The 10,674-nt window shown below is 53.6% G+C and overlaps 1 protein-coding gene across 5 annotated transcripts in view; it reads right to left on the bottom strand.

The window, feature by feature from the left end:
• The window catches only part of NEK6 (NIMA related kinase 6), an 82,905-nt gene extending 73,001 nt beyond the window's left edge, over positions 1–9,904 (bottom strand). The window contains exon 1 of one of the 5 annotated variants that reach the window (XM_032478411.1): positions 9,689–9,904. The gene's annotated coding sequence lies outside the window, so the exon portion shown is untranslated. Of the gene's footprint in view, positions 1–8,900; positions 8,923–9,237; positions 9,398–9,688 lie in introns of those variants that run through there. The other 4 variants (XM_014561796.2, XM_032478409.1, XM_032478413.1 and 1 more) reach the window with 4 other exon arrangements.
• Between the last annotated feature and the right edge of the window lie 770 nt (positions 9,905–10,674).

Genomic DNA, 10,674 nt, shown 5'->3' with positions numbered 1-10,674 from the left:
ATCACAGTGACCATATGTCCCAGAATTTTCAGCACTGTGCAATTTCTAAGATGCCACCCTCTAAGCCATTCGAGCATCCAAGAACTTCTCACACACCAGTGACCAAACAGCTTCTTCCAAACTGTCTCTCCTGTCCCCAGATGTTAATACAATACTTTTACAGACCACTGTCTTCTGGGGCGTTTGGAAACGGTGGTCATCATGTGCCTCACCTAGAGATGATCAACACTGTGTCCAGGGAGATCACAAGAGCAGGTGCAAACAAAAGCAGGTAGCTTGGAGTCAAAGTATTTTCTTTGTGTGTTCCCCAAATGGCGTGCTGTCAGCCTTCAAGAGCGGGCAGCCCCCACCCATGTTCCCAGCCTCTGACAAAAATCAGAGTCCTCCTTTCCTCTGGGGTTGGCTGAGGAGGCTGGCATTTAAAACAAACACAAGAGGCCACTAAAATTTCTGGGGGAGATGAACAAAGGAAATGCACACGCACTGAGTCAGGCACGCCAAGTCCATGCTTGAGATCCCGATGTAACCAAATCCGGCTGGACTTGGATGGACCTGCCAAACGCATAGGGTGGGCTCCCTGTCTGTCTGCCATGTGGTGCCCAGCGGTCCTGCCATCTGGGCACCACCCTAGTGGCCCGCCAAGGTTATACCAGCTAGGGAATCATTTCCTGTCTCAATCCAGGATTCCCTGTTTCCTGGGCTGGGGCAGAATTTGGGCTCCTGCTCATCTGCTGCATAGCAATGTCTGTGCACAGTGGTGGCTTGGGAGGGTTAACCCTTCCCCTTCCCTAAGCAACCCCCAAAAGATATGCCCTCTGAAAAATAAGTGTGCTTGATAGAAAATGCAACCTTCAGACACGGCACCTACACAATCCTACCCAAAGCCCCTCCTCTACAGACATTCAAGAGCCACCTCTGCAGAAAAGGGTCAAAGAAGGAAACCCCTCGTAACCTCTGGGCTTAGGTTCCTCCTACTTGGAATAATCCAAGGATGAGCCTTTCTCTAAGACACCTTCTCTGCACAGGGGAGGGTCAGGCAGGCACAACTCAGCCCTCTGCTGCCCACTGGGAGGAGGCAGGAGGGCCTTTGCAGCCAGTCAAGTTTGCCACCAGCATCAGGAACTCCGTATAAATATTCTTCAAGGATCCTGCCACTTACCCACTTAAAACTTGCCATTCATTCAACAAATATTAATGGGGCACCTACTATGTGCCACACACGGTGCTGGACTCTGAGATACAGCTGTGGTCCACAGACCAAGTCTCACCCTCATGGCACTCATATTCCAGTCTGGGAGGCAGACAACAAACACACAATGTCAGGGACGGGTAAGAGCCCTGAAGAAAAATAGGTCAGAGAATAGGGAGTGAAGGGCAAGGGATTAATTTTGATAGGGCAGGGGTGGTGGGGTCTCTTTGGAGAAGTGACTTTTGCAGTGTCCTGATGAAAGCTAGGAGCAAATCATGGGAATATCAGGAGGAAAAGGATTTCAGGAAGCAGGGACAGCATGTGCAAAGGCTCTGAGGTTCAAATGGACCTGGTACATTTGAGGGAAGATACGGAGGCCATGTGGCTGGGGGAGAGTGAGCGAGGGGAGGCTGTTGAGAAGTAGGGCTGCAGAAGTAGCAGGGGCCCACTGCTCTTGCAATAAAGACCAAATCCCACAGGTCTTGGTGTGTCCGGGCAGCCTCCTCTACCACCATGTGCCCCTGAATGCAGGCTTTTTCTTCCAGCTGCTTAGGACGCCCTCTCCCAGGCCCTGGGCCTGGCCACCACTCAGGTCCCACACAACGGGCACTTCCAGACGGCAGCTTCTGCCCTCCGACGCCTCAGGCCAGATCCCCCATGGCACGGAATTCTCACAACACTCACAGTAATGGTAATGAAGCACCATGTGTCCTGGATTCTCTACGTCTGTTTCTTTGTCCATTAAATGGGCGTAATGGTACGTATGTCACAAACTTGTAGGAGTTAATCCATGTGAAAGGTTAGAACAGAATGTGACATGTGGTAAGTGCCCGGTACAAAGGGTCTATTCAAGGGCTCAAAGGCTGAGGAAGAGGCAGGAAACTCCTGGCTTCGCACTGCCTGGGGTCTGCCCGCAGCAGATCCCCATCCCATGGCCCCACCTAGCGGTCTACCTGCCCTGCACCCCAGCCTCCTCAGGCCACCAGGCCTCCAACACCCTCCTGTCTCCCTCAAGGCTGGCTCAGAGCCCTGCCCTCCTGGGAGCCCTCCCACTTCCCCAGAGAGTGAGTCCCAAAGGCTGTCCACTGCGGACGGTTCACAGGCACCTCAGAGGGGGTGATGACACAACTCCTGTCCCTACCAGGTGGTGACGGGCCCAGCGGTGGGGCCGTTAGAGGGTCTCCGTGCTAGCTCCCAGCATAACGCGGGCCCAGAACGTCAGGTTTCCTGAGCGAGTGACTGGACTGATGACCGCAGAGCAGCGGGTAAGGGCGTTATCTGGTTAACAAAATCGAGTCCCCTCAACCCACACAACAGCAAATAGTCTGTGTCTCTGCGTCAAACTTTTCACCCACAGCCTGGGCCCAGGTGCCATGATCAGATCCTTGGCCTGAAAGTTGGGAGGATGATCTGATTTCAGCCACAGAGCAGCCATGGCCCGCACGGACCATCTTAGGCTGATCACAGCCTCTCTCTGGGCCTCATTCTCCTGTTGATAAAATGAGAGGCTCTTAACATTTTACTTTTATGTATCAGAAACTTTTCTTCGAAAAATTTTTTCCACATAACAAAATTAACCATTTTAAAGAAAAGTTCAGTGGCATTTGGTACATTCAGTGTTGTGTAATAACCACAACCTCTCCCTAGGCTCCAAAACATCTTCATCACCCCAAAAGGAAACCCCGTACCCATCAAGCAGTTTCTCCGTTCTCCCCTCTCTCCCACCCCTGAACACCACCACTCTGCTTTCTGTCTCTACGGACTTATAGATTCTGAATATTTCACCTAACACCCTTTTCTTAAAATGACTCCTGAGCAAAACCTCCTTATGAAAAACAGGTAACCGGAGAAGGGCTGTGGCTGGAGAGAGGGGTCGGTGTGCGCCCCTCCTTCCCCCAACAGGAGCTCACGTCCCTCATCCTTTGTGGCCTTTCAGGGAAGGCTCTGATCCCAGGCCCTTTCTTTTCAGAAGTCTAATCCTAAATTTGGATTTTGAAGGCAAATCATCCCAAATGGTGCCTGGGAATCAAAAGCCTTGAGCCTAGTGATACTGGCCCATTTTACAGATGAGGAAGTAGAGGCTGGGCCACATGAAGCAGGAGAAGATTCAAAGATCGCCGGGGCCCGCTGAGGCTCTCCCCTCACCACATACACCGTGGGGGGGGGCCTCGGATGTAAAGAGCCGGACAAAGGCCCACAGGACAGCTGCCACTCCTGGGGACAAGGAACCGCCTCTCCCTAGCCTCAGGGAAAACAAGCCAGCCCAAGGGAACCCCAGTGGCTTAAGAGCAGGCGCCAAACACGCACAGACTCCCTCAGCCCTGCTGTGCAGACCCTCCTTGGGAACCCTGTTTGGGGAGAGGGCCACTTGCTTACCTCCGACCAAGAATTGCCTGCCCCCAGCCCGGGTCTATGCCAGCCGCTCTGTGGGCACAGACCTCTGATGGGGCCGACGCCATGTAAATAATTAATGAGCCATCTGCCCTGCTTAATAACACACCGTGGCTGACATAGCTCTCGGGGCCTCCCGAGACCCTCCGACTCCAAGAGGACACACCAAACACTTACTAGGCTCACGTTCCTCGCCTTCCGGGTGGTGGGTGGCCAGGAAAGCAAAATACTGATTTTTACACATTTTCCTGAGATGCCCAGGGCCACCCTGACATTTAAAGCTTGCCTCTTTCCAAACTGCCACTGTCTCCTCTTGGTCTATTTTGAGGGTCATGATCATAGGAAAGTGCTTCAGTGGCAACTGGAGGGCCCCCTGACACCCGCTTCAGTCTTGTTTCCAACCTCAAGATACAGGGACACTGAAAGCACCCCCGACAAAGAGACCACCTCCCCGGCCCTGTGATCCCAGGCAGGTCCTTGCTAATTAAATAGTTCCTAGTCTTTCATCAAGCCCTCACGAAGTGTCACTCACATTCTGAGCATTCTGTATGCATTATTTTACTTAGTTCTTCCCTCAGACTTTAGGGGGTCATAATACTGTCCCTGTTTTCCAGGTGAGGAGACTGAGGCTCCCAGAGGTGAACAACTTCATAAGTGGCAGGTCTGGACCTCCCACCTCACTTATTTGGTGCCAAAGCTCAAGTTCTGAACGTGACTGTGGGTGGGTGCCTTCCCCTCCCTGGGCCTCAGTTTCCATCCTGTAAAATGGGCACACAGCTCTTCTCCAGATGGCAAGACTACTGAATTCCTCCTCCACAGCTGGGACTGATCAGAGCCGAAAGTGGTTCGTAAAGTAACTCTGTCCCTCTGCACGTCTCTTCCTGACAACCCCCAGTTTCAAAGGCTTTGGGGACAACCAGGAACCAGAGAGGGCAGGCCTTGGGGAAACGGGGATGGTGAGAACGGGCCTCAACTGCAACTCAGGGACCTGAGACGTTCTCCTTCAACGGCTCCTTGTTCACTAGGGTCCAGCCCGGCCCCCTCCCCCAGCCTAATTCTGAAGTGTGAGGGTTAAACAACTCCGGGAAACACAGGCCCTGCGGGCTCTCAAGGGCAGCCTCCCTCCCCCTTCCCTTGTCGGGATTCCTTCACACTCTGTGGAATTCCTACATAAAGCCCCTTTTTCTTCTCTGTGAGGTCACCATCACACAGATGTCTAAGAGAAAGAAAGACCGGCTCCACGCGGATCAAGGCTGCTGGAACGGAGAACGCATTTCAGATCCCGGCTGGCCACCTTTCAATTCTGGTGGCCCCTCACCGGCCCCCCTCCCTCTAAGCAGAGCCAGCTCCAGACTTGAGCCGGGTCTGGGGGTGCAGTGATCCTGCCGGTAGATGCCAAGAAGGCCTGGCTAGAACACCCGGCCTTTGCCACCGGACCACCCCCGAAGTTGTGGAAAAATCCAGAACTGGAGACAGCGGCAGAGGCCATGTATGAGGGTCTTGTTTCCACACAGGCAAGTCCTGTGAGAGGGACAGATGTCAAAATGCTAGCTCACTCTCCAAGTTCAAGTTCCCAAATTGAGCGTCACAGGAAATTACACCACCAACTGGTTTGCCCCACTGTCAGCTCCTGTCTGGAAGTCAAGTCTGAGGAGGCCGCTGGTCTAATTCAGTTTTGGCCAAAGGAAGGGGCTGTGTGTCTGTCACCTAGCTCAGACAGGGAGGGGTGAGGCCACTGGTCTGATATTTTCTTTTTAAACATTTTCCCGAAAGGCTATCTTGTCACTACCCGAGAGTCAGAAATGAGAAAATGGCCAACTACCTAAAAGCCACTGAGGGTCTTTGGCCAAGTGTGGCATCCACCACCCGTTCATTTCAAAGCAAATTTCACAGGCACCTAGGGGTGCCCAGACCACCCAGACAAGCCCTTCACTCCAGGAGCACCCTTTTCCCAGAGCTCTGAGGTCTGACCACCATCCAAGGCCATGGCCAAGGAGTGGCCCGTGGCATGTGCAAAACCGCTTCCTAAGAATGACGTCAGCAGGAAAAAAAAAGAGAGAGAGAGAGAGAGATAAAAATGCAGAAACCAGGACTATTTTTACCTCCCCAAATCACAGGCCAGACGGGAGAGAAATCCATCAATGCCAGAAACGTGGCTGGGCCTTCGCACAAGATCTATTATTTCACACCTTAAATTAACGCATCTCAAAGCAATTTGCAAATGTTCATCAATTTGCAGAACACACTGGGAAGGGAGAGAAATACCTTTTCCTTTCAACACCAAAGGACACTCTCAGGGGCACCACACACCCCAAACCACACAGGTCTTCGCACACAACATTCCTTTCAAATACAACGTAGTATAAACTGTGATATAAATGGAAATGAACAGGAAGAAAGAGAGCATGGAACTGAAATGGCAAGTGACAAGAAGCCTACGTAGAAATGATGCTGTTGTCAGATACTCAGAACTGAGAGTCAGGCCCCGTGGGGGTAACTCTCCATCATCGGGGTCAGAACGCTGGGCTCTTCCTGAGGGCAGTGTCCCAGCCTGCTTCCTCCCCACACAAGCCTGGAGGTGCCAACCCATATTTAATCTGGGATGACTCACCAGGGCCCTCTCCTCTCCACCCTCCAGCTCCCTGGCTTGGTCTGACCCAAGAAGAGGAAGGGAATATTCTTCTCTTTTTGCCAATTGTTTTGACACTTCCCTTCTGAAACCAATCTCTGGCAGGGGTAAGAAAAAATGCGAACTGTGGCCCTTTCTATGGGACAGTTCTGGACCTGGGTGTTGGCCATCTGCACCAGAGGGGCAAGGATGGGTGAGGAAGGAGGGCAGTGCCTTCAGGAAGACCTCTCCCAGAAGTCTGGAGCCCAGCAAGAAACCCAGCATGTCTTAATCCGCAGCAGGACAAAGGCAGACAGGCCTGGCTTAAAGTGAAGAACTTCAACTCTGGAATCCGAGATGCGAGTTCCAATTCTGCCTTGGCCATTTGCCAGTCTGCGACCCTGCCCAAGTTACTTAACCTCCATCTTCCTCTCAGTAAGATCTGGATAACAAGCCTGGACCTTCGCACTGGGCCAGACACATGGCACACGGTGACCACGACTTTCCAGGTTCAGTGGAAAGTCCATGGGCTCTGCTCAGTCAAGCTTGGGTTGAAATCCAGGGACAACCACACATTAGCACATGATCTTCAGCACATTACTTAATCTCTCTGTGCCCTAGTTTCCTCATCTGTAAAATGGGCATCACAATTGTTCCCATTTCGTGGTGCTGGTGTGTGGACTGAGTGAAATAAGGCAACTAAAGCTTTTGGTACTGTGCCTGGGATGTATCCTACCCTCAATAAATGGTGGTTATTAGTTGTAGGGCTACTTTCATAAAAGTATGTACATCATTTCATCTCTGAGCCTCAGTTATCTTATCTGTAAAATGGGGATAAAAACCCCTCCCTCACATTGAACATTAAAACAGTGTATGTATGTTAAAGCACTCAGCGCCCAGTCTATGCACCTTCAGAAGGCAAAAACTGGTGTGTGACCTCTCTGAACCTTCATTTCCTTATGCACGGAAAACGAAAAGCCATCCTCTGCAGCCTGACTTTTAGGAGGATTGTGGTGCCCGGAAGAGTGCCTGGCACACGGTGGGTGCTCCATAAACTTGACTTCCTTTCCCCTTTCCCTGCTCCATCCTTGCCTGAAGCGTCCAGAAGTGCCATCTGACAAAGCCAGGAGCTCTGTTTCTTGAAACCTGAACGGCCCTATACCCAGACCAACCTGGGCTGCTGCTTAAGTCTGAGACTTTTTTTTGTGGAGGCAGAAACTACTTTTTAGCCATTTCCGAAGCAGACGGGACGGCAGAGGCTGACAAACCACAGGGACCATTTTAAATCCTGGGCCTTTCTTCTGGGAAGTTAGGCAAGAACCTTCCCAAATGTTTGCCCGTGGGGCTCTCTGCCAGGGAGTGACTCATCCACAGCTCCCCACAGGCATATTTTATTTGGGGGTGGGGGACCGAAGGAGGGCCTGGCCTTCCTTGCTGGGGGAAGGGGAGGCAGCATTTCCAGCACACCCAGAAGTGTTTCTTTTCATTCTTTTAGGACAAAAAAGAAAAAGAATGTGGGTCTTTTTTGTTTCCTTCCAGGTTTTGTTTGCAAAAAGAAGACGTCCAAAGTTCACTCGGTAGGCTGCTGCGTTGGGAACAGGCGCTTCCAGCCGGCTCCGCATCCCTTTCAATGAAATTCTTCTTCCATTAACGCCACGGTTTTTAAATGTGCCTCCAAGGTTCGCCTGCGCACACACTGAGCTCCTAAGACGACATGTTCCCTTGGAAAGGCAAGCTGAATTCTGACAATCCAGAGGAACTAGGGAGCTCCAGAGTTTCTAAAGTTTGCCTTAAAGCAATTAAGACTTTTGACTGCAGAGATTTTCAACAATTATAAAGCACAAAAGAAACTGTCCGTCAAAACCACAAGGACAGACCTTGGAAGATGGTGTCCCAAGCCTGTTGTGATCAATCTGTTCCTGTCTTGGGGGCTCACACTTGGAGCCCAGGCTCAATACAAATAAGTCAGATGAATATCTATCTACTTAGCAAGGAAGGCAGAAAGAGATCCCCCAGATACAGACAAGTGTCCCCAGACCCGTGGTCTCCCCAGGGTCAGCCCCACCCCAGGCCTGGGGGAACAGGTAAAAGTCACCAGGGACAGAGAGTGGCAAGAACAGAGTCAGGGAACCCAGAAGAGTATTTAGGAAGACTGAATACAAGTCTTCCAGTGCCAGGCCAATAGGCTCTCAGGCCCACCACAGCCGCAGCTCAGTCTGGAGCCCCATAGAGGGTCTGGCCAGTGGCTCTGCCCAGGCCTGGCTTGGAGGCTGACCCCTTGCCAGGCGCACCTGGGCTATTTGGAACTGATCTCTGGCCTCTCATTCACCAAACAAGGCCCAGCACCCACTGGGTGTCCCCACCAGGCCTGCGTCTCTCCACCAGCTCCCTGGCATCCGGGCCAGCAGCTGGCACATCATGCAGTAGGCTTGGTGGGCGCAAAGGGGGTCCCTCAGCCTCCATAGTAATCATACTCACACACTCTTGTACACAAAGTACACACTCACATCCACAAAGGCACACTTTTGTGTTCTTGGGCTCGTAAATACGCACACAAGTCACTGTGAACATTCACACGTGCGCGCACGCACATACCCCCAGAATCCACACATACGCGGTCACAAAAATGAGATCCCACATGAAGTGCTTGGCACATAGTAAATACTCAATAAACGGATAAATGGGAGCCATGCCCGCTAGCCTGGCACTCACCAAACCCCGCGCCCCCGACTCTCCGGTGTGCACACGCACCAACTCAGCCACAGACACGGACGCACACGCCTGCGAACAAACCCCGAGGGACACAGGGACACGCCGCCCACGCACGCTTGGACGCACGGCCCAGGCCATACTCAGACTTGCACGTTCACGCGCGCCCCGACCTCCGAGCACACCCGCCCGCTCTACCCCGCGGAGCCTCAGGCGCGCGCGCAGGGGCACGCGCACCCCGCTCGGCCCGGGTGTGGGTGACGGCCCCGCGGCCCGGCCCCCGCCCCTTCCCGGCCCGCGCCGGCCCGATCCGGCCGGTCCCCGGCCCCAGGCCACTCACCAGCTCGCGGGCGGGCTCGGCTGCCGGCGGGAGGACCGGCGCGCGGACCGGCGGGCGGCAGGCAGGAGCGGTGGGTCCCACACGAGTTGGCGGCGCCGCGGCCGCACGCTCGTCCGCTGGGTTCCGCCGCCGCCTGCGCGGGCCCGCGCGCGCGCTCCCGCCCCTCCCCGCCGCGGGGCCGCGCCGCCCCCTGCGCTCGTGCGCGCTGCCGCCACGCAGGCTCGGGGGGCGCCTGGGCGGCGCTCTCACTACGCCCAGATCCCCCCACCCTCCCCAGTCCACTTAGCCGAGGATCCCCTCCCCATTTCAAAGCTGGGGAAACTGAGGCCCATACTCACAGAATGAGTCAGGCCCAGCAACTCTCCTTCTCTGGCTCTGGACACTTAGGATTAGGGTCTGCAGTCAGTCGACCCCCGTGGACCCCTCCCACGCATCTTTGGGTTCTCCTCACCTAATATTTCTCCTGTCACAGCCGTGGTCTTACAGAAATCGGCTAATCAACAAGCGCTTATTTTGCACCTGCTGAATGCGGGCTCTGAAGTAGGCTCCAGGGGTATCTCCATGTGTTGAAGGCGCTGCTCCCTGCAGTCAAAGGGCCAACGTCTCTTCATCTGGAGCTCCCCACTTCCTGTGGACCCCAAGACCAGTACGAGTCATTGCACAGAGGTTTCTGGAAGACCTAAGTTAATGAATGCTTAATGCCCCCTCTAAGGAGACGGAGTCTGCATGGGGTTCCAGAGGCAGCAGCTCAGTTCCTTGCTTCACTTCCTAAGAGTGCCCCAACCCCCTCACCACCACCTAAGGGGACGCTCCTGTCTCAGACAGTTCCTGTTTCCACACTCGCTGCTTCTCCACATATAAAACTGCTGTGTCTACCAGGAGGGCAGGAACCAGAGACTGATGCTGACTCCTTGCCAGCAGCCCAGCTTGGTCTCGGCTGGGCATGGGGGGGTTGCCCACTGGGCCTTGTTTGCCCAGTGAGTGAGCATGTTTCAACTAGCTGTGGTCTAGGACAATAACGACACCAACTGAACACCTACTGTGTGCCAGACTTGTGGCTGCACTCTTTGCCTGCCTGTTGCTGTTCAGACTCACAGCCACTCCATGAAGGAGGCTTTATGCTACTTTCACGCCCATTTTACAGATGGAGTAAGTGAGGCCTAGCATTGACACTTAGGGAAGCAAATTCTTTTGCCTAAAGTCATCCAGCTGGTAAGTGGTTGAGCTAGAAACTGGACTGCAGATTGTCTGGTTCCAGTGCCTGTGTGCCTGACCTAGGAGTCACCCCTCATGAATGTGAACAGCATCGCTCTGTGCTGCTGATGGGGCAGCAGCCAGTCCCGTGGAACCAGCCCTTCCACAAACCAACGGTGATGAAATGGATCATTCTGCAAATTGGTTCGCTGTCAGCTGCGGATCTGTTTACAACCTCACCTC

This window comes from Camelus ferus, chromosome 4 (assembly GCF_009834535.1).
Source record: "Camelus ferus isolate YT-003-E chromosome 4, BCGSAC_Cfer_1.0, whole genome shotgun sequence".
NCBI lineage: Eukaryota > Metazoa > Chordata > Mammalia > Artiodactyla > Camelidae > Camelus > Camelus ferus.
Note: the sequence above shows the minus strand (reverse complement) of the source record. Positions and strands in the feature narration are given on the sequence as shown.